The 24,491-nt window shown below is 44.4% G+C and overlaps 2 long non-coding RNA genes across 2 annotated transcripts in view; one reads left to right on the forward strand and one right to left on the reverse strand.

Moving 5' to 3' along the window:
- Positions 1 to 12,011, forward strand: part of LOC123857876 (uncharacterized) — a 50,477-nt gene extending 38,466 nt beyond the window's left edge. Inside the window, exon 3 of the long non-coding RNA XR_006794008.1 lies at positions 11,964 to 12,011. This is a non-coding gene — a long non-coding RNA (uncharacterized LOC123857876). The remainder of the gene's footprint in view (positions 1 to 11,963) is intronic.
- An 8,096-nt stretch (positions 12,012 to 20,107) lies between these two features.
- LOC129045852 (uncharacterized) overlaps positions 20,108 to 24,491 on the reverse strand; it is a 159,018-nt gene continuing 154,634 nt past the window's right edge. The window contains exons 3-4 of the long non-coding RNA XR_010406145.1: positions 22,247 to 22,324; positions 20,108 to 20,522 (exon numbers count right to left, since the gene is read on the reverse strand). This is a non-coding gene — a long non-coding RNA (uncharacterized LOC129045852). The remainder of the gene's footprint in view (positions 20,523 to 22,246; positions 22,325 to 24,491) is intronic.

Raw genomic sequence — 24,491 nt, forward strand, 5'->3', positions numbered from 1 at the left:
TTGGCCTCTGTGGTTTCTGATAAGAAGTTAGGTTCTCTTCATCTCATTAATTGCTGATCATGTACATGTGATTTTTCTCTTACTGCTTTCAAGCTCCTCTCTTTGCCTTTTATTTTATCAATTGATTATAACATATCTATGTGGAGATCTCACTGTGTTTCTCTTATTTGAAGTTCATTAAGCTATTTGTATATGTAGATTGGTGTTGTTGGGTTTTTAAAATCAGATTTAGGACTTTTGGGTCATTTTTTTCTCCAGGTATTCTTTCTGCCCCTTTGTCTCTCTTTTTCTTCTGGAACTACCATTATGCATGTGTTGGTACACCTGATGCTGTCCCATGTGTCTCTGAGGCTCTGTTCATTTTGCTTCATTGTTTTTCCTTTTTACTCTTCAGACTGGAAAATCTCAGTTCAAGTTAGTTTGCTAATTCTTCTAACAATTCAAATCTGCTGTTGAGCCTTGCTAGTGAATTTCTCATTTCAGTTACTCTACTTTTCAATTTTATAATTTCTATTTGGTTCTTTTGTGTCTGTGTCTGTGTAGTAAAATATATATAACATAAATTTACCATTTTAACCATTTTGGGGGGTAGTAAGTATAAATTTATTGTACACATTTTTAAATTAAATTTTGTTTTTATTGTGGTAAAATATACATAACACAAAATTTACCATTTTAGGGGTGCTTGGCTGACTCAGTCAGTAGAACATCTAACTCTTGATCTCATGATCATGAGTTCAAACCCCATGGTGGGCATGGAGCCTCCTTAAAAAAACAAGATTAAAAAACCTTACCATTTTAACCATTTTAACTGTACATGCTATTGGCATTAATTACATTCACATTGTTGTGAGACCACACCACCATCCATCTCCAGAACTTTGTCATCTTCTGAAACTGAAAATCTCCACCTGTTAAACAATAACTCTCCATTCCTCTCTCTTTTCAGCCCCACTGTCAACCACCATTCTATTTTTTGTCTCTAGAATTTGATTACTCTCTGTATCTCATATAAGTAGAATCACACAATGTTTGTCCTTCTGTGTCTGGCTTATTTCATTTAGCATAATATCTTCAATGTTCATCCATGCTATAGCATGTGTCAGAATTTCCTTCCTTTTGAAGGCTGAATAATATTCCATTGTTTATACATTTTGTTTGTCCATTCATCCATTGAAGGGCATTTGGGTTGTTTCCACATTTTTGGTTATTGCAAATAATGCTGCTATGGACATGGGTGTGCAAATATCTGTTTGAGTCCCTGCTTTCAATTCTTCTGGCCATATACCCAGAAGTGGAATTACTGGATCATATGGCAATTCATTTTTTTAAATTTTTTGTCCTACTCTTTTCCACAGCAGCCATACCATTTTACATTTCCACTAGCAGTGCACAGGAGTTCTGATTTCTTTTCATCCTGGTCAACATTTATTGTTTTGTTTTCTTTCTTTCTTTCTTTCTTTCTTTCTTTCTTTCTTGTCTTTCTTCTTTCTTCTTTTTTCTTTCTTTCTATACTAGCTACTTTAATGGGCATGAAGTGGTGTCTCATTGTGGTTTTGATTTGCATTTCTCTAATGATTAATGATGTTGAGCATCTTTTCATGTGCTTATTGGCTATTTGTATATCTTCTTTGCAGAAATGCTGATTCAAGTCCTTTGCCCATTTTTGAATTGGGTTGTTTGATTTTTGTTGTTGAGTTTTAGGAGTTCTTTATATACTCTGGACCCATTATCAGATATGTGATTTCCAAATATATTTTCCTGGTCCATGGATTGCCTTTTCATTCTGTTGATAGTTTTCTTTAATGGACAAAACTTTTTAATTTTGAAGTCCAGTTTGTCTATTTTTCCTTCCGTTGCCTGTGCTACTGGTGTCAATGCAATGCCATGAAGATTTCCTCCCATGTTTTCATCTAAGAATTTTAAAATTTTAGCTCTTATGCTTAGGTCTTTGATCAATTTTGAGTTAATTTTTGTGCATGGTGCTCGATAAGGGTCCAACTTCATTCTTTGGCATGTGGATATCCAGTTTTTTCAACACCATTTGTTGAAAAGACTCTCCTTTCCCTATTGAATGGTTTTGGTATCCTTGTCAAAAATTACCTCTCCCTATGCACAAAGGTTTATTTTAGGGCTTTCTATTCTATTCCATTGGTCTATATGTTTGTCCTTATGCCAGTATCCCTCTGCTTTGGTTGTTGTAGGTTTGTGGGAAGTTATGAAATCAGAAAGTGTAAGTATTCCAAATTTGCTCTTCTCTCTGAAGAGTGTTTTGGCTATTCAGGCTCCCTTAAGATTGCACATGAATTTTAAAATGTTTTTTCCTATTTCTGCAAAAAACACTGTTAGGATTTTGATAGGGATTGCACTGAATCTGTAGATCTCTTAAAGTAAATATTGTCATCCTAGCAATATTAAGTCTTTCAATCCATGAATATGGGATGTGTTTTCACTTTATGTGTCATCTTTTATTTACTCCAACATTATTTTGTAGTTTCCAGTGTACAAGTCTTTTGACCCTTTCATTAAGTTTATTCCTAAGTATTTTACCCTTTTTTTAAAGATTTTTTTTAGTATTTTACCCTTTTTAATGCTATTGTAAATTGAATTGTTCCCTTAATTTTCTTTTTGAATTGTTCATTGTTAATGTATAGACATGTAATTGATCTTTTTGTGTTGCGCTTATATCCTGCAACTTTACTGAATTTGTTTATTAGTTCTAAAAACATTTTGTGGAATCTTTAGGGTTTTCTACATATAAGATCATGTCATTTACAAACAGAAATAATTTGACTTTTCCCTTTCCAACTTGGATGCCCTTTAATTTTTTAGACATGGTTTCCTCCAGTTTAAAAAAAAATCATGTATTGACCAACCTATTCAGCAGCCTTCTTATAATTGCTTATTAGTTCCAGGAGTTTTTGTTGATTCTTTAGGATTTTTTACATAGACAATCATGTCATCCATGAACAAAGATGTTTTTATGTCTTCCTTCCCAATATGTATGCCTTTTTTGTCTTCTTACATTAGCTAAGCCCTCCAGTACAATATTGAATAGAAGTGGTGAGAAGCAGACATCCTTGCCTGTTCCTGATGTTACTGGGAAAGCATCTAGTTTCTCAACATTGATTATGATGTTAACTGTAAGTTTTTTGTAGATGTTAGTTATCAAGAGAATTTTTATCATGAGTTGGTAATGTGTTTTTTTCCCCATCTACTGACATAATCTTATATTTTTTCTTCTTTAGCCTGTTGATGTGGTGCATTACATTAGTTGATTTTTGATGAACATATTTGTAATGGCTGATTTAAAGTGTTTGTCTAGGCGTGCCCGGATGGCTCAGTGGGTTGAGCGTCTCACTCTCGGTTTCAGCTCAGGTCATGATTTCCATGTCGTAATCTCCAGGTCCTGGAATCAAGCTCCCATGGTGAGCCCTGCACTCTGCGGGGAGTCTGCTTCTCTCTCTCTCTCTCTCTTCCTCTCTTTCTGCCCCTCCCCCTGCTCATGCTCTCTTTCTATCTAAAATAAATAAATAATTCTTAAAAAAAAATAAAGTGTTTGTCTAGTAAGTCCAATCTTTGTGCTTCCTCAGGAACGGTTTTTATTGATTTTTTTCCTATGTGTGGGTCATGCTTTTTTTTCATGCCTCATTTTTGTTGTTGTTGTTGTTGAAAACTGATCATTTCAAATAATATAATGTGACAACTCTGAAAATTAATTTCTCCCCCTCCCGAGGATTTGTTTTTGTTACTGCTTGCTTTGGTTCTTGTTGTTTTTCTGTTTAGTGATTTTTCTTAACTAATTGAAGTGTATGCTTTGTTAGCTTAGTGGTCAGCTAATAATTGGAAAGAGAGAGAGTATTAAGGAAATACTAGATTTCCTTAAATACCTTGAATCAATCAATAAACAACCACCCTCTGATAAGAGAGAGAGAGAGAGTGTGTGTGTGTGTGTGTGTGTGTGTGTGTGTGTTGGGGCACTACTTCAATGCTCCATCAGTTTACAACTCTACCTTAGCCATCACTTTCTACTTCTAGCAAGCCCCAATGTCAGACAGAGGTGAAAGCATAAGGCTTTTTCAGGTGTATTTGGTACATGCACACAACCCTGCATATGCAAGTGGCCTCCTAGATCCCAACAATATGATATGTCAGAGCATTTCAAAGCCCCCATGAATGTCTCATTCCCCAGATTTTCCTTTTAAGGTTTTTGACCTGATAACCTCTTTTTTGCCCCAATTCGTACTTCTGCTGTGATATTAAACCATTGTTACTGGTCATTTTCAACAAATGCTTGAGCGATAAGACTTTCCCCATTGAGTGAACCCTGAGTTAGGTAAAAAAAAAAAAAAAAAAAAGCTTTGTGAAAGATGCTTTTCCAAGAAGCAGGTAGATAGTTCAAGTAGTGACAATTTCTGGGAATTAGGCTTTTTCAGGATCTCCAAACCTGGTCTGCGCCTTCTGGTTGCTGCTAGGTTGCTGGTTTTCAAGGTTATCATGGATCGGGGAAGAAGTAGATGGAAATAGGGCAAGTCTAAACCTTACAAAACTTGCTGTTCTTACCAAGAATCAACAGGTTTTTTTTTTTTTTTTTCAAATAATTCTCTTCAGATTGTAGCAAACTTTTGGTTGGCTGCTAGAGTTCTGGAAAAGTTGATTTTGACCATTTGTACTAGAGTTCTTACTGCTTTTAAGAAGAAGCAGATTTTTAGATGTCCTTACTCCACTATTCCAGATGACATGCTATGGTTGACTCTTGTGGGATAGACAGACATCTATGAACAAAGCAGGGGAAAAATTCTATACAGAAGCAACTGTATGTGCAAAAGATGGAGATATGAAAGTTTGTGCCTTATTTCAGACTGACAAGTGGCCCTGAATGACTGGACCATATGGAAGGTGAGGTGGGTGTATATTATTCAGGATTCCTCCTGTTGCAAGTAACTAAAACCAACTCAATCAGGCTTCAGTTTTTTTTTAAGAAAAATATTTATCAGCTCACAAAGTAGATAAGCTTATCGGCAGCTCTAGCCTTAGGTGCAGCTGAATCTAGGGCTTCATTCAGTCATTAAGACTCATTCTTCTGCTCTCCTCTCAGTTCTGCTCTCTTATGCATTGGTGCCATTCTTTGGTACATTCTCCCTTTATGATTATAAGATGGCAGCCATCAGGTTCAGGTTAACATCCTCAAAGCTCCAAATTCAATGTAAAGAGAAATTATCTTTTCCCAACAATTCTTTCAAAACTCCCAAACTAAGTCTCATTGTGCCCATGTCTAAACTAGTTTTCATGGCCAGGGGAGTTGGAGCCAGGCCTGAATTATGTGTTCTTCCCTTGAGCCAAGCGTGGTGTCAGTCCCTAACTGAACCAGAGAGACTGAGCATGGGAGAAGGGTAGTTCCTTAAAGAACATATAGATTATCTTACCAGAAGTTGAATAATAAGTACTAATCAGGCAAAAAACAATAAACATATCCCCTAGGAGGAATAATAGAAACTGAGACTAGGAAGTCTCTAGAGAGATCTTGCCATTTCTGGCATCACCCCACAGACCTAACAAACCACTCAAGGAACACTGGTTGAGGACCAGCTCTGTGCTGGGGTCTGTACTGAGTACTGGGATACCAACTCTCAAGGAAGCTCCAGTCTAGTTTTAGATTCTCTCAACTTACGACTTCCTTGCTGAGACTTACCCAAGAGATAATTTCATCCAAATCTTTAACTGCTTAGCCTAGAAAATTGGTGCTCAGAAAAGGCTAGGAACCCTACCACTGTCACACAGCAAATCAGTGGCAGAGCCGAGACAAGGACCAGGTTGTCCTCTTTGTGCTACATACATGGACCACACTCATTCTTCAAGTTGTCTTTCCCAACCACCTCTGGGGAGCCTTCCCAGAGTACTTCTATCCCTGCTAGTACCTCCAACAGAATTCTAACTACTCCTGGGTTCACATCAATTAACCCTTTTTTTGGGACTTGATGTTGTCTTGCCCTCTGTCCAGTCCCAATATGTCTGTCTCTTATCTCTACACTAGGGTATCCTGTTCCTACCTTCTTTTGCTAACTACTAAGACACATTTGCAAGTAGCCCCTTTTACATGGGATACTCTGTGGGCAGCCCAGAGAAGCAGCACTTGGATACAGGTAGTGTGAACCAAGGGGTACTAGTTACACCTCACTCTGGAGAGCATGGAACTCTCTCTGATCCCCACCCTCAGGAGGGCTCTCTGATGGGGAGAGCTGTCACTCTTCCCACTTCTGCCCTAACCAAAGAGGAGAGATGTATAGAATAAGTCATAAAAAAAACCCTGCATGTAGCTTGAATAAACTGACTCTGTCCTTCTCCACAGAGGATAGTATCACCAGACCCACCCATCAGTGAGGCCATCTGTGCATGCTCTGGGGCAAGGCAGCTTTGGCCCTTTCTTGACCCTTTTCTCTGACCCACAGCTCCATGACAACCTCCCCCTTTCTGTAAACTACTCCATTGGCTTCCCTACTGATTTCTCTTCCTGACTCACTACAGCCTCTCTACTCCACCATCACCTCTTGCCTGGATTATTGTAGTTGCCTCTTGACTGGTCTCTTTGCTTCTCTTCAGGCTCTCCTCCCACCACCAGTCTATTCTCTGAACTGAAGCCAGGGGGATCCTGTTAAAGCAGAAGCTGGACCATATCCCTCCTCTGCTGAAAAACCCTCCTGCAAGATCCCCATTTCACTCAGAATAAAATCTGAAGTCCTTGTAAAGGCCTACAAGACCCTTCACAAACTGGCTCATGTTAAATCTCTGACTTCATCTCTAACAACTCTGTCCCTCTCTCACTCTTCCAGCATACTAATCTCCTAGCTGTTTTTCTAAGAGCCAGTCATACTTTTATCTCAGGACCTTTGCACAGGCTGTTCATTTTTCCTGGAATATTCATCTCCCAGGTAGCTGTATGGTATGCTCCCATATCCAATTCAAATCTTTAGTCAAATGCTGCTGCTTCCTTGGTGAGGTCTTCCCTGACTACATTTTTTTTTAAAGCTTTTAGTCCCTACCCTTCTGCTTATCCCTCTTCCCTACTTCTATTTTTCTCCTTGGACTTAACACCTGTGCATACAACATATTTTATTGATTGATTCTATTTATTGATTTCATCAAGCTCTACGAAGCAACAACTTTTGTCTATTTCTCAAAGTGCTTTATTCCCAGCACTTAGAACATTGCCTGGTACATAGTAGGTATTTAATAAATACTAAATAAATAAGTATATAGTCCCAAAGAATCAGAATTTTGGACAGCTTTTGAGTCGTGTAGCATCAGCCTGGAAGTTTCTTAGACCACTTCATCTAACTGCCCACTCCCATTTGACAAGTGGTATGACTGACACGCAGAAGGAAAAGGACTTTCCCAAAGTTATAGCGGGAGTTAGTTTAGTCAGAAATCAGCAATTTAACCCATAGAATTAGGGAGGCTTCCATGGGCTGTTTTCTTGGGACCTATCCTCTACTACAAGAAAGCCCTTTCCTTCCTACAAGGAAGCACAAAGCTGAGTTCCTCACATCCCCTACCCCACCCATCTGTCTTCTTAGGCTTTCTACCCTGTATCTGGCAGGGCTGGGGTTCGGGTTTGACCCCAAGGCAGTGTTGTTCCAGCTTTAAGAGGGCTCTCTTCAGAATGCCCTGCCCTGTGGCTCTTTCTTGGGGGTGGAAGAACAACTATGGTTGAAGGAGATTATGAGCAACTAATGGTCATGAGGAGAAGGTAGGGGTCATGAAGGGTAGGGGGTAATATGGTAGTGAAGAGTAGCATATTGAATGCCTACTTTGTGCCAGGCCTCACACCAGCCATTTTACATAGGACATCTCATATTCTGTCATTATCTTTAACACTTTGAATAAGTATTCTTTTCCCCATTTTACAGATAAGGAAGCTGAAGCTCAGAGAAGTGACTTGCTTAAGATTACATAGTAAGCAACAGCAAAGATTCAGATCCAGGTCTGTTGGCCAATAGAGTCTGAAGACTTTCTTTTAAGTTCCATCTCCAGCTTGCTCTCTGGGGACTCTAACTCTAGACTGGGTCTCAATCAGGGGTTCAGAGATGAAGGCTCTTATGTACCCTGGAGGAGCAGCAGGTCTAGAACAGGCCATGGCAAGCCCAGAACTGTGGGAAGAGTATCAGTGCACTCCAGTACTACCTGGCCCAGGGCCTCCTTTCTCTTCGTCCCAAGCCTGTAGAGCTGGGCTTATTTTCAGGGCTGGACAGACATTTCCCCCACGGAGTATGGATGGTCCACAGTTAAGCCAAATGGAGGCCCCTCCTGCATGTGGGAGGAGAGGGGAAAGGGGGAAATGGAGTGGAGCAGCCTTCCAGAAGGGATAGCTTTGCTGAGTTTCAGCCTAATATCCTGGAGCTATTCCTAGGTAGATTGTGGTCAGTGGAATTATGCTTTTATCAGGCTGCTGGGAGTTTCAATAAAATCTTTATAGCCGGGAAAGTTCTCTTTATGGAAATCAGATTATTGAAGTGCCTGCTGGGGGGAGGGCTTCACCAGCCTGCCTTGCTCCCCACTGCCTCCCTCCTCCCCTTGAGAACAGCTTCCCCACTCAGCTCCTTTCTTCCCTTCCCATTAGGCCCCCGGCTCCCAGGAAAATTTGAGCTCCTCATGCTGAAACATGAAGGGGGCCTTGGCAAGGAGAGTGGCACTGAGAGAGCATATCAAAGGTGTTGGTGAGATTGCAAAATTAATGTTGCAAAATAGCCCATTCTTATTCCCCCACCATCACCTCCATTGAGAAGCCCTGGTTTTGCCATTTCTGGGTCAATATTCTCTGCTCGTGGCTCAGTTTGTTGGCAGGTCCCAGAATCTGGTCCTGAGCACACAGCTGAGCCTCCCCCTTCCACCCTGTCCCATCCTCCATCATTCCCAACCCTGCCCATCTGTCTAGAAAGCCTTCCTGCCTGACAACCCATGGGGCTGGGGTTGAGCTATAACTCCCAGGCAGTGAGTTAGTTGTTCCAGCTCTATGGAGCCTTTCTTGGGAGTGCCCTGCCCTGTGGCTCTTTCTTGGGAATGGGTCGGCAACTATAGCTGAGGCCCCCTCACACTCTACCCCATAAACCGCCTGTTTGGGGAGGACCTGCCCTACAAGGTTTTCCTTGTGGCTTTCTGGGAGGTTTTAATTTAGTAAAAGGAAAGTGGTTTGGACCAAATGGTGTCTTTCAGGGCTAGAGTTTTTTAAAAGCCCCCTGAAATTTGGTGCTTTTGCCTACTCAAGTTCTTCACTGCCTACCTCCTAACATTGTTCCAGCAACATCTTCTTCTGCTGGATGTCTAGGTCAAGAGACAACATGTCTTCTGAGGAGAAGAGACCTGAAGAGGCCAGAGTCTTTGTGCTCAGCCTTTTGAAGGGCTGTCATGGGGCAGAGGAAGTGGATGTGTTCTCTGTGGTCTAAGTAGTAAAGCTAAACCAGGCCCTTGCTAGTATTTTTACTCTATTATTATATGGAATCATCCCAACAATTTAAGGAGTATTGTCCCCATTTTATAGGTGAGGAAACTAAGGCTCAAGTCTATACAGCTATGACATGGTAGGGCTGCCTTTCAAAACCAGGTCATCTAACATCATAGCTAGCATTCTCCACATCCTACTGCTCTGACCAATGGACAAAGTAGGCAGTGTTGTGTTCAATGCACACAGCTCATTGAAGCCATCACAACCAGCATCCCCAACCCCACTCAGGCACTGCACTGTAAAGGCTGAGCTGTGTATACCCTCAGGCTGCTCGCAGCAACTGCTTGGAAGCTACTGTTTAACTCCACATCTCCTCTACCCTGACCCCATCTAGATTCCTGGCCTGTACCGCAGCTCCACATCTGCCCCTGGCATTCCCTTTCACCTAGGGGCAACACTCATTCTCCCCAGTGGACTTGCCCTTATACTTTCCTTACTTTGGACATCTCAGAACTGAACCCAGCCCAGGTAGTTTGCCCTCTGTTCCCATCCTGTCTACCCCTGCCCTCCTGATTTGACAATAAGGAAGAATTTTCTAACAGTCAAAGCTGTCCAAGGGTAGATGGGCAGGGCCAACTGCTCAGCCCCAGGCATTGTCTGGGGGGCCGTCCAAGCTGGGAATCCTTCCAACAAGTTCTGTTGACTTAGGTATTCATTTTCCTATGTGAACCCTTCTATTATTATTCAGTTTTGCACTCAGCCTCTCATTTCCCATTCTTTATCTCTCTTTCTCCACCAGTCTCTGTCTTTTTATGCCTCTTTATTTTTCTCTTTCAGTCTCCTTGTATCTTTCTCTGTGTATTTTTACTTCCTCTTACTTCTCTCCACCTCTCTGTTCTGTTTCTGCTTTTCTGTTTCTGTCTTCTTTCCCTTGGTCCCAATCAGTCTCTCTCCCTCTCTCTCTGTCTTTCTCATATTTCCCATCTTTCTCTGCTTCTCTCTCTGCCTCCCCTGCCCCACCCCCTCCCTTCAGAGCCTTCCCTGACTAAGGACCTGCTCTACTTGGCACAGCCTGCCTTCCTCAGTTTTCTACAAAGGAACCACCTATTTGATTTGTGTTTCTCCAGTCTCAGACTGTGACCTTAGCAGCTGATATTGGGGGGTTAGGTTTGTGCAAAATCATCTTGGCCCCTGAGAAGGTGGAGGAAGCCCTGGGTCCTGCAACTTCTTTCCCCCAAAGGGGAAGTAACATCTTTGGCTTCCTTCAGGCCCCAGCAGGAGCTCCTGGCCTACTCAGAACTCGAAGAACTCAGTAATGAGTCAATGACACTTAAGAGGCCCTACCTTTGAGTCTGGCTCCACCACAGACACCCTTTGTCCATATCTAGATGTCACACATCCCTGCTGGTACTCACTTCAGTTTTGGCCTCAACCTCATTCAGAAGAACTTGATGCTTGCTCCTGAAGGAGCATAAAGAAGCTCAGTAGAATGTGGAATGGCTACCTGGGAGGGAGGTGGGAGGAAATGTCAAGAGATGAGACTGGAGAAGTAGGCTGGGACCAAGCCAGGTAAGAGTCTGCACCTAATCTCGAGACTGCTAGGGGGATAGTAAATGTTGTTAAGCAGAGGAAGGGAGATGATTTCTCTGTAATTTATAAGATCACTCTGGATTATTGAAAAGCAAGAATGGAAGCAAGGAGACCTTTAAGAAGGCTGTTAATGTAGTCTAGGTGAGAGATGATGGAGGCTTGGACCAGGATGTAGCTATGAAGAGAAGTGGACTTTTTCTCGTATATTTAGGATGTGGGAGCAATGGGGGTTTGTGGTTGATTAGTTATAGGCATGGCAGAGAGGGGAATGTGAAAGCAGACTCTGGCTGGCACAATTGGGTTGCTGTTGATGCCCATTATTGGCCCAAAGTCACAAGTGAAGACACAATTTGGAGACCAGTTGAATTCTAGATTGGCCATGTGGAATTTGAAGTGTTCATGGGCCATCGAGATTGAGATAGTGGTCAGGAAGTGGCAGACCTTGGAGCTCCACTCCAGACCTAGATATATGGAGATATTGGCAAAAAGACAGTTACTGAAGCCACAGGAGTGGGTGAGCTGACCTAGAGCAAAAGCATGGCATGAGAAAAAAAGAGAGCTAAGGATAGGGTCTGGGGAAACTTTCAGGAATGAGTAGTGCAGGAGAAAGTCTGTCAAGGACACTGATCAGAATTGGATCAGAGAAATAGGAAGTACATCTAGAAGGTACAGGGGCAAAAAAGCCAAGAAAAAGTATTGCCAAAAGGAGAGGGTAATCAACTGTGTCAAATGTTGTGAAGTCAAATATAGGGAAGAGAAAGTGTTCAGCAGATTTGGTGATTAAAAGGTCCTTGGCAACTTTCATTAAGAGCATTTTTCAGTACTGATGAGCATGGTAGCTGGACTGCAGTAGTTGAAAAGGTAGGGACAGCCCAGTGTATCTGCCCTAAATTCTGCTACATTCCATTCTCTTTAATTGTGTTTCTCTGTTTAGGAGTGAAGAGGAGCCAGCAAGCTTCCATTGTTTTCCACTATCCTCAGGTCTGGTTCTCCCTCCCCCCATTCCTCTACACACACACACACACACACACACACACACACACACACACACACACCAGACACACACTTCCTCACTTCTTTTTTGCTTCAGCAGGCTAAATTCTAGGACTCCCCCACCTTCCCCACTTCAGACTCAGAAATAAATTGCTCACTGCCCCAATGGTGAAACCTTATCTGCTCTGGTAAAAACGTGTGTCTGGAGCAGCTGAACTCCACGTTTCAGCCAAGGAGGTGAGCTGGCCGCTGGCTGGCTTACATGCAGTTTGGGGTGGGGGGCAGGGTTGGGAGATGGAGGGAGGACACAAAACAGAGATTGGGATAGGTGTGAGGAGCAGGCAAGGAGAGGGGAAAGAGGAAACAAGATGAAGAAGTGGGAAAGGGGGCAAGGAGAACTGTGAATGCAGAGGGGCTGGAAATGATGGAACAGGAACAACTTCCTGGAGCTACAAATTTGTGTTTAAATCTTATCTTCACTTCTTCCTACATCTGTGGAAAGTAACTTTCCTCTCCGAGCCTCAGTTTGCTCATCTGTAAAATGGTTTGAATAATAATACCTACCTCATTGGTACTCTTCATTAGGCAGAATATTTTATTATTATCATTCTTATTCTTATTTTGGGACAGAGCTGGTGTTGGGAGAAGGCAAAGCAACTTTCCGGAGACTTTGCCTGGGATAGGGAAGCAACTACGTAGGGCCCTGTACTCCCTGCTTGGTCTTCCAGGGAAGGATCAGAGGAGTCTGATGCTGGTAGTAAAAGTCAGCAGAGATATACTGAATAAGAATCAAAGAGTCGTCACTGGGCCCCAAGCCCAGCAGTTTGGTCCAAAGACAGACTACAGAAGGGAAGGCAGCCATCCCTGGGGCTAGAACTCTACCCACTAGAGCCCACCTCCCTAGCCACACAGAGGCTCATCCATTTTCAGGCCTGACGCTGGTGAGCCACAACCATAACTTTGCACAGAACCTCCGGCCAGCTGCTTGCCACATGCTGTCTGGGTTTTGGAGCGGGAAGCAGAGTTTCTGATGCCACAGGAGGGGCAGGGAGGACAGAAGAGCTCACCAGACTTGACCCCTGACCCCCGTCCCCATGGGCCAGATGTAGAGGTCAATCTTGCTCTCACGTCTTGTGCTGGCCATCCCTAGCTTCCCCTGCCCCTGAATCTGCAGGGTCCTGAGGAAACTCCAACCCATGTCTGCTCCCTTGTGATGACCACCCACCCCTACCCCTAACCCCACCCTCCTGCCCTGTCTGGAGGTTTCAGCAAAGGGATATCTACTGCTAAGGGGATCGTGACTGATTGGAGAGAATCCATCATGGCCTTAGGGTGGCAGGAAGTGGAGAAGAGGCTCACTCTTCAGGTTGGGAGGTGACACTTCCTCTTGATGGGCAGGGCAGGAAATTGGGGCCTGGACCAGCACAGAAGCCAAGCCAAGAGGGTGCCAGGGCTCCTCCAGGGGCTATGGGCTGGGAGGCAGCAGTGGCAGACTGTCTGGATGCAATCAAGCTTGGTATGACCTCATGGGGGAAAAGGGGGAGCCCCCAGAACTGAGTGCTTTGGGCCTTGCTCCCACCAGTGGGGGAGGGAGAAGAGCTGTGTGGGGATGAGATACAGAGTATTTAGTGGAGTGAGTGAGAAATATGAAGATGGACAAGTCAGAAGAGAAGGGAGAAGCTAGAGGGGCAGCTTCAGGAAAGTAACCATCATCAACTGACTTGGGAGAACCAGTCTAGGAAGCAGATGCTGGGAAAGAGCTCCCAGTCCCCACATTCATGGGTTCCAAGTGCAGCTCTTGCTTGGAAAGGCAGGGGCAGCAGCATGTGGCAGGGCAGGTTTTAGATGGGTTCTGGTCCCTGCTTATAGGAAAAGGTTGGTAAGCCAGGTAGCTGGCAAGGGCTCAGGTGGGAGCCCTACAGGATCCAGTGTGGGAAGACTGGGTCCTTATGGATGATCCTTTGAGGAGGTCTTCAGAATGGAACAGGAAAGGTAGAATTCATGAGGAAGTACAGAAGGATTGGTGAGGGGCTGAAGCTCAGATCCCATAAGAAGCTAATAAAGGAGCTGGAGCTTCATGGAACAGAGGAAATAAGGGAATATGATCTCTTTTCTCAGTGTTCTGAAGGGCTGTCATAGGCAGAGGGAGCAGAGAGAGCAGACAGTGTCTGTGTGGCCTAAGGGGGCAGATACTCCTGGGGGAAAGCCACAGGGAAACAGAGTTCTTCAGTTCAATCCAAAAAAGAATTTTCTCGAGAGCTGTCCATGCTCAAAATTGAGGAGGAGGGAGATAGTGAATGTTCCATCACTGAAGGCAGGTGAACAAGGACTGGATGTCCACTTTGTGGTGATTCAAAGAGTAGATGGAGGTGGTCCCTTGGCATCCTCTTGCGCCCTATCATGAGAATCTCTGGCCCCATGAACTAGATGGGTTACGTCTGTGAGGTGGAGTCCAAGGAACTAGCATTCACTCCTTGAGTTCTCCAAGGGGTTATGACTTGAGTCCGCACCTCCCAGACAGCTAGCTTGGTGGAGTAGCACCATGTAGCTATTTATTTTGTGGCTTTGCCATTCTCTCATTATCTGCCTCATAAGCTTCCAGCCTCTCACCAGCATCTCACCATACCAAGTACAGTGGACATCTTTAATACTTTTTTCATGTCACATGGCTCCTAATAGCTTCAAATGAGGCTCAACTCAGGAGGCAGTGATTGGTTTCAACTTCGTGGGTAATTGAAAAGATTCCCAAAGTAATTTTGACTATCTGCAATTGTGCCTTACAGGCCAACTTAAGACACTATGCCCTTGTAGGGCACTGCTCCACCAACTACTTGATAATTCTGCTAGGCACAAAACAGTGGGTTGGGGAAGGTGCTGTTGGAGGCTTGGTTAGAAAGGATCTGTCTCTGGAGGTGTGGTGCTTCCATCTTTCCCTTAACACAGGCCAAATTACCCTCCTGCATTTTCCCTGCTCCCCAGCTGGAGGTCCTGTTGGCTCTGCCTTCCAAAGAGATCCAGAATCTAATCATTTTCAAACCATTTCTTCACTTCTACTTTGGTCCAAACTACCATCATCTCTCATTGGGACAATACCAAAGCCTCCTTACTGCTTTCTCTTCATCCACTCCTGTCCTCCATGCTATCCATTTACCTCACAATAGCCATTGTGTTTCTGTCAAGATGTCAGATCTTGTCAATTGCCTGCTCAAAATCCTCCAATGGCTCCATTCTCCTCAGAATAAAAGCCAAATGACTTACAAGGCCCTATAGGATCTATCCCCAGGCCACCTCTCTGATTCATCTCACACTACTCGCTTCATTGTGCATTCCACTTTACCTTGCCCACTAACCAGAAACCCACTGAGCACATGCCCACCTCTATGCCTTTGCTCTTCACTCTACTGGAGACACTCTTTCCATATAACTTGATATAACATACCTTCATGTCCTTCAATCTCTGCTCCAGTGTCACCTTCTTGGAAAGGCCTTCTCCCTGACTGCATGGTATAAAATAGCAACTCCACCACCCTATCCTACCCAGTACTCTTTACCCCTCTTACCTGCCTTTCCTTTCTCCATATCACTTCCTACCAGTTGTATATTTGTTGATACATTGCATTGCCTTTATCTGACCCCTAGAATATAAGGCAATGTCTTCTCTTCTCTGCTGTATCCTCAACACTTAAAACAATGGCTGGCATATAGTAGGTGCTTAATAACTATTGAATGAATGAGTGGTTTAGAATGCACCCCTGTGAGTTCACCAAACAGGGCAGAGAGCCAACTGTCTCTGCCCCAACACTGGAGTTTCCCTCTGTGCTTCTGGCATATATATATATGTATATATATATATATATATGTATATATACATATATATATGTATATATATATAGTTCTTCTATAAGAATGGCAAAGCCACAAAATAAATAGCTATATATATATATATATATAGCATATATGAAGTGTATATATATATGTATATATATATATATAAAACTTTCTTTTTTGAAAGATTTTATTTATTTGAGAGAGAGAGAGAGCACGAGGTGGGAAGGGCAGAGGGAGAAGCAGACTCGCCACTGAGCAGGGAGCCTGATGTGGGGCTCGATTCCAAGACCCCAGGATCATGACCTAAGCTGAAGGCAGACGCCTAACCAACTGATCCACCCAGGCACCCCTGTGCTTCTGCTTTTTAATGTTACTGACTTGCTCAGCACTGGGCTCAGCCTGACTCTGCCTATGGAAGCTGACACCAGAGCCTTACCCTCCTGTCCTTCCTTCCTTCCTTCCTTCCTTCCTTCCTTCCTTCCTTCCTTCATTTATTTATTTATTTATTTATTTGACAGAGAGAGACACAGCAAGAGAGGGAACACAAGCAGGGGGAGCAGGAGAGGGAGAAGCAGGCTCCCCGCGGAGCAGGGAGCCTGATGCGGGGCTTAATCCCAGGACCTTCGATCCCAGGATCCTGAGATCATGACCTGAGCCCAAGGCAAACGCTTAACCACTGAGCCACCCAGGTGCCCCACCCCCCTCCTGTCCTTCTGATGCCTATTTTCTGTCTGCCTGATCCTTCCTGCCAGCCACATCTAATCCTCTGGCCTGGCATCATCACCTGTGAGACTCAGGACTGTGGCGAGCCATATTCTGGCTCATCAGGCTCTTAAGCCTGGAACTTGGCAGGCAAGCCTACTCTGCATCCTGCCACCACCCATGCCACACCAACCAAAGGTACCTAATGACTTGCCTAGGAAGCAACCCAAGGAATTGAGAGAAGAGGGTTGGGGGAGGATTTGTAATTTATGCTGTTTGAGCCTTCCCAGGTAGAGGTGGGCTTAGAATGCTGAGCTCTAGAAAGAAGCAGCTCCTACCTCCATGGGCAGGTCTGGGGTTGTGCTGAGTTAAAGATAACATTGTGGAAAAGGAACAGGACAAAAACCTGGTCCAGAGGTGCGGAGAAAGTTTTGAGGGAAGCAAACACCATTGGGCTTCTCAGGGAGAGGCCCAGGGATATGAAAGAGCCAGATGGCCAAGAGTTGGGGATTCAGGAACTCTGTGCCTAGGTCAGTGACCGGGCCCAAGGCACCCGGGGGTAACCTGGCAATCAAATGAGGGGTCCATACAGAGGGAGATGGGTTCCTTGAGTGACCAGGATCACTGTGGCTCACACTGTGGGCAGAGAGGGGAAGTGAGTGGATGTATATTAAGGAGAGAGAGAATTTCCACTGAAAGAGCACCAACTACTCTACTAAACACTTTGCCTATATTTTTATCACAACCACCCTATGAAATGTGTATGATTGTTCCGATTTTACAAGTGAGCAAATTAAAAAACCTCAGACTTGAAATGACTTTCCCAGGGTCACAGCTAGGAAATGGCAGATCTAGAAAATGACTTCTGAGTCCTGGTTCTCTCTACCAAATATGTATTGAACACATATTGTGTAATGTGGGAACTGTAGTGTGATTTTACACTCATTGTCTAATTTAAGCATTATGACAGCACTACAAAGTAAGTATGTATGTTGTCCCTATTTTATAACTTATGAATCTGAGACTCACACCGGTTAAAGGTCTTGCCCAGGTGGTGAGAAGTAAGGCTTAGTTTTAAACCAATGTCTGTCACATTCCAAGATACATAACCTTTTTTACTATATCCCCCCAATAAATATTTGATTAAAAAAAGAATAAGTGAATTAACAAGGACAGATAATTCTTGGAAGGCCTGGAAGGAAACATCTGCCTTGAGAATTGGTTGGTTTCAAGTGGTGGCTGGAGCCATCCCGCTTGAAAGGAAGGGAGGATGTCAGATGTGCCTAGGGGGTGGATGAAGGTGAACTTGGTTTCCATGAGGCTTTTTGGAGCTGTCCTGAGTGGTAACACCTGTAAAGTCTGGGAGCAGGGCCAGCTTCAAGGACATGTGATCTGGGCACTCATACACAGCCTTGTGCACAGTAAGGCCCAGTGCTCAGAAAGGCCTTGCACTTGGTTTAATGCTCTGGTGCCACTGTCTTGACATTCTTAATAATTTTTGAACAGGAGGCTTGCATTTTAATTTGACACTAGACCAGTTCTACAGGGAATCCTTAAGTCTTGGAATGATGGTTCCGTGCCTCCTGGTGTCTACTCTTCCCACTCAAAGTCCATTCTGTTCGTGGTTCCTGAGTACTGTCCCTGAAGCACAGCTCTGGTGCTGCCTTTCTTCCTCGCAAGAACTTCCCATGTTTCCCCATTACTCATCGTTTCACTCCAAATAGCTCAGCCTCCAGAGCCTTCGAAGTCCCCACTTGGTCTGTTTTCTCAGGACTCCTCCTCGTAGACCTACTCCGTCTACCTTCCAACATGCTGACAGTCCCCCTGGGCCTGCCCGGGTCCTCCCTCTGGGCTTCAAAACCTACAGGCTGGGGAAGGTGCCCAGGAGCCTGATGAGGAATTCTTCCTCTCTGCCAGCAGCACCAGCTCCCCGAGAGCAGGGTTTTGATCTATTCTGCTCACTGCTGTGTTCACAGCATCCAGGAAGGGACCCAGCACGTAGTAGGTACTTAGCAAGTAGTGGATAAATAAATGACTAAATAAATGAATTCAAAGCTCTCCACAATCTGGCTTCAACATTCAAATGAATTCAAAGCTCTTCCACAATCTGGCTTCAACCAGGCCTGACTCCTCCGCACTTCAGCCCAATGGAACAATCCTTTGTTCCCCATGTACATCCTGTGCTGTGCCCACAGCTGCATTGCCCCTCTTCTAATTCTCATGTCTTCAAATTTGAGCCATTTTCAAGACCTAGCTCAAAATGCCATTTCCTTGGTTAAGACTCGTCTAAACACCACAGCTGGCGGTGAACTCCCTTTCTGGACTCGGTAGTTACTGGGACCTCTCTTAAATTCCTCTCACTTTTCGTGACATAGCAGGAGAAAACAGATGGGATCAAATCATTTTTCCGTCGCTTGCTGTGTGATCTTGACCAGTCACTTGCCTATCTGAGCCTCAGATACTTTAACTGCGAACTGTACCTACTTTGTAGGGTTGTGCCGTGAATTAAATGAAACAACTCAGTGCTTCATGCAATCAATAATAATAATGTTATTAACAACAGCAACAACAACAATAACAACAAAATGTGTCAGAGAGCCTTCTATGTGTCTGCACAAACATCCTCTGAGGCAGACACTATTATTTTATCCCCATTTTACTGATGGAGAAACAGACCCAGAGGTATAGGAATCTGCTCAAAGTCACACAGCTAGCATGTGGTGAGGTCAAGATTGAAAAGCCAGGCAGCCTAGCCCAGGCCCAGCCTCAGTGCTTCCTTCCTCTCTTGCTCTCCCTTCAGGGCTTCCTAGGGGCTGAGGCTCCCACCCCAGGCAGCAGTTGTATCAGCTCCGGAATTTGCCCCAGCCTGGCCCTACCAAGAGGGACAGCATTTGTTCTGAATTAAAGATGGTTTGTTTTGAAATGCAAATCGTTTGTAATCAGAGGGGCAAGGTAGACATAGATGCATCTCATTCTCTAAACTAAGCCCTGGGCTGCTCACCCAAGGGATATTATTTTCCTTATTCCTTTTCTTGGCCTCGAGGAGGGCATGGTTATAGTGTGGTCTCAATGAGGTCTAAATAAAAGCAAACAAGGGCTAATTCAAAACTGGTTGCTTTGCCACACACACCCTCATGCTCGCTGCCTCTCTGCCTTCTTTTTCGCCATTCTGGCCTTGAATTGGTGACAGCCCAGTGATACTCCAGGGGGAATCTTATGGGGTGCCATGAAACTTTCCTCTAACTCTCTAAACAAAATGAATTTGAACCTGATTTTAACTGAAAAATTAATGGAAACCATGTCATACTTAACTGAGGAGGCCAGAGGAGGGGTGCCTAGAAAGTCCTCAAAGAACCAGGAATCGTGGGACTGTGCACATAAGTGACATAGAGAATTGAACTGATTTTCTGGATTATGAAGCCCAAACCACCTCCGTCTCAACTGGACTGGGGACCACACTCACCAACTCATCCTCTGTAGGGATTAGTTCCTCGGCTTCTGTTCCCTGCCCCATCCCTCCATCCCCACCAAACACCAGGTACTGACAACCCCACTCTCACAGATGTTATCAAAGGGCAAAACTCTCTTCTCTTTCTGGGTGAGGACAAGGTAAGAGAGACCCAGAATCCTCTTTTATGTAATTCAGAAATCCCCTTCCCCTTCCTCAGAATTCCCTTCTTTGTATGGTTCCAGGCTAAGGGTTGGCTACAAGACGAATTCACACAGATTTGGAAGGCAGAAATGCAGCATCAGCCATTGCTCTCTGCAGGTTGATGAAGAGGTGCTGCTGAAGCTGGCCTATGTTGTTATCACTCTGCTGGCTCACCTTGCTGGCATGGGGCAGCTGTCAGGCCAACAGCACTCCCAGCTCCGCAGATCTTGAGCTTCAGTGCGTCCTGGGCCAGGAACACATGCAGTTCTGTGGTGAAGGACACCAAGCTTCTTCTGCAGGTCACCCACAAAGTCTTGGCTGGAGGTGGTGAGAGACAAGATGTAGGTTCTGATTTGTCCTCACTCTCTCCCATTTCATGTTCAGTTTTTCTTCCTGACTGCCAGCCTTGCTCACCTACAATGACTTTAGTCCTACCACCAGATGCAGAGCTCACAGCCTTCCACAGGTTTCTTCATCTGCTCCCAAGATGGTGGAACTTCTAACCCCCATAATAAATGCCTTACTTCAGATCACTCACAGTGGTTCTGCTTCCCTGATCAGGCTCGAACAGACACAGCTCAATAAATGTTATTTTATTAGTATTATTAGATTGGGTATTTCACAGGCTGGGACCAGGTCTTTGTCATCTGTGTGTGTACCAAGGGGCCAGCAGAGAAGCTGTGAGTTGCTTCTGCAGTGTTTGATGAATAGAAGGGATTTGAATCAAGGCTCCAGACAATCATCCAGTACTTTCTGTGACCCATTATGAGCTAAGTCTTGGAGAGGGAGGATGGATACATAAATGAAATTGGATGCAGTTAATGTGCTTCAGCCCAAGAGGATATAGAACACTAAAAATCAACAATGACTAATGGCCAATGATAATAAGAATAGCTAACACTTATTGACCACATTGCATGTATTACTCCATTTAATGCTCACACTAGCTTCTGAAGCAGGTAGGATGTGTGAAACTCAGAGAAAGTAAGTAGTTTGCCCAAGCTGACACAGAATACAGAACGTGGATTCCAATGGAAGAGCTCAGGCTCCAGAGCCCATGTGGGGCTGCAACCGCTGTGCCAGGTAGTATCTCCCCTAGTGAGGGAGCCCCTGAGGAGTCTGAAGCAAACTCTGTCCCAATGCTGCTGAATGTGAGAGCTCAGAGGCTGATGGGGGAGAACCCTAGGCAGGGGGCAAGGGCCAAGGGAGGCTTCCTGGCAGGACCATGGGGCCTGAGTTTGGCCCTGAAAACTAAAAAAGGACTGAGCCAATTCCCCTTCGCCGTCTCTACCCATCTGTCACCGAGTTCTATTAATGCTCATTGGAAATGCCTTTAATTATACCCTTTCTCTCATTTCAACCCTCCTGTCCCTGCCAGACTTCAGACCCTCTGTATCTCCAGCCTGGACACTTGGCCCAGCCTCTTCCTCCTTGACCTCTTGGCCCCCAGTCTTACCTGTTCAAATCCATGCTGCCTTCGAGAGCTATCTTTTTCAAACTCAGCTCTGAAAATGACATACCTACAACTCAAGATCATGCCTCCACCACCTATTAGGGTCCCATGGGATGAAATAATAACGTTAAGATTGAACCATATGAGGTTGCTGGTTTTCAACTGTTATTGGTGTACAAAAATGACAAAATCCTCTCATTCTTCTAATATTGGTAATACTAATAGCCATAGATTATTAAGCCCTTATACTGTGTTAAGGCTAGACACAGGCCTCCAAACACATCATTCCCACAAGTTTCCCATTCTCTTCCTCTGTTGTCTATCTGTCTCTTTGGGCTTTTCTATCTTACTCTGTCTGCTTCAGCATGTTTCCCTCTTTACCTTGATTTCATTTTCTCTGTTGTGGCTTCTCACTGTTTCCCACACTTACTCGGTCCATCTCCCTCCCAGAGTTTTCTCTCTGTCTCTGTCTCTCTGATTCTCCATCCCTGTCTCTATCTCTCTGTCTCTTGCTGTCTTGCTTATATATCTGTCGCATTATTTCTGTGTGTGTGTGTGTGTGCGTGTGCACGTGTGTGCATCTCCAGACCTGTTTCTTGACCTCCCAGGATGCTGGTGTCCATGAGGTCCACTTGAAGCTGAGGCTCAGGACTTCCTTGACTGGGAGCTGGGGGGACAGAACAGACTGGCTCAGGCATCAGGCTCAGGGGGCCCAGTCCATCCTCAAGCCCAGAGTGCCCTCAAAAAGGCAGTTCCAGAAGCTTGTGGCCTGCCCTGGGGCTGCAGTCTCATCCTGCCTGCAGCCAGCAAGGCAATTGGTGCAGATGGCAATCACCCAGATGTAAAACCCAGCTGTGCAAATTAGCCCAAGGCCTGTAAGAAATTAGACTGGATCTAAAAGAGATCAGGCTGTGGAAAAGGAAAAATGTTAGTTAAAAGAGAAAATTCTTACTCCCACCTCCAGGTCATAGATCACAGAAGAGAATCCTCAAGCCATGAGGGACTTCAAGGGGCCATCTGGCTTGGCTGCACCTCAGAGCAGGTCAGGCCCCAACCAGCCAAGACAATGTCTGTCTTTCCATCTTTTAAGAACACAGGCCAGAGATTTTTTTAGTGTCTTTCCCCAGTACCTTGTTCTGGGAATAAATCCCTGCACTGTGAAGACATTTCAGGGAGAACGCAGACCCATGGAATCACTCATGGTAGCACCCAAATTTGCAACCAAGCCCCAAATTGCCTTCCTCAGTCTTCTACATATCAGTGTCCAATACCACCATTTACCCAGATGCTCAGGCCATAACCTGGGAGCCTCCTTTCTTTCTCTTACCCACCTTGTCCAATTATTCAATAAACCTGATAGCTCCAACTCTCAACTGTATTCCCAATCTGATTCCTTGCACAACAGCAACACTTACCACCATGGGCCAAAAGCCTCCATTATGTCTATCTGGATGGCTGCACACCTCCTCAGTCTCCCTGCCACTCCACTGTTGCCCTGTACACTCCATTCTCCAGAGAAGCTGGGAATATATTTTAAATGGTTATGTCATTCATATCATGCAATTCTTCCGTTTAAAACCCTGCTTTGCCCTCTTATCACACCAAACCCCAAGTATTCACTGTGGCTGATGAAGCCCTATGTCATCTAACCACATCCCCCCCTCACTCCCCACTTCACCCACTCTACTCTAGCCACACTGTCCCCTTACTATTCCTTGAACATACCAAGCTCATTCCCTTCTCAGGGACTTTGCCCTTGCAATTCCCTGTCCTTAGGATATTCTTCCCCCAGATCTTCACATGGTGCCCTCCCTTCCTTCATTCTCATCTTTACTCAAAGATCACCTCCTCCAAGAGGTCTGCTCTGACCATCCTAGCTACAACAGCCCCCGCTTCAGCTCTACTCACAAATACCCCTTAGTCTACAACCTTCCTTTAGTTTTCATCAAAGCACTTATCACTGCCAGGTATCATATTTCATATTTATTTGATGATTGGCTGCCTCCATCTCTGTTTGCTTAATGCCCAGAATAGTGCCTAGCACTTGGTAGGTACCCAATGGTGATTGAATGGATGAATGAAATCCTATTGCTTATAAACTGTGTGACTTTAGGCAAGTTACTTAACTCTTCTAAGTTTTAGTTTCCTCATCTCTAAGATGGGAAAAATTGCACCTACCTTGTGAGCTCTTGTGAGGAGTAAATGAGATAATAGATATAATGAACACAGTGCCTTGAACTAGAAATTACTAATTATTAAAATGACCATTGCGGTTTCTACCAGATTTTTCTGGTTCTGTCCTCAATGGAAGCAGAGAGCAACTACCCTCCTCCCCGCCTTCATGTTAAATAACTCCAATCCTCTTCATTTTTGTTATGTTAGAATGTGGTGGTATGGGAGGCAGGAGATGAAGGGAATAAAGGAACATGGCACTTAGCTGCTAGCTTCTTGGAATCTGCCCAGGGCAGGAGTGAGCCACAGACTTTAAATCAACTCTCAAATATGCTAAAAGAGCTAAAGAAAATCATGGATGAAGAATTAAAGGAAACCAAGAATATGATGTATGAATGAGAATATCAATAAAGTTATAGAAGTTATAAAAATAGAAAATCCAGGACTGAAAATTACAGCAACTGAAGTAAGTGTGAGCCATAGATGTCCCTTTCTTCTACTGAGAGCCCATAGGACAGGTGGCCAGGGTCTCTGAGGTCAAAGTGTAAATCCCATGAGATTCAAAAAGGAAGCATTTAATTACCATTAAGAGGTCTTAAAGTCAAATAGACCTGGGGTTCAAACCCAGCTCTATGGTGTTACTTTGGGCAGTGGCTTACCTT

The sequence above is a fragment of the Mirounga angustirostris genome, unplaced genomic scaffold, assembly GCF_029215605.1.
Source record: "Mirounga angustirostris isolate CCGP_5_RB_7025 unplaced genomic scaffold, mMirAng1.0.hap1 SCAF_11, whole genome shotgun sequence".
Classification (NCBI taxonomy): Eukaryota; Metazoa; Chordata; class Mammalia; order Carnivora; family Phocidae; genus Mirounga; species Mirounga angustirostris.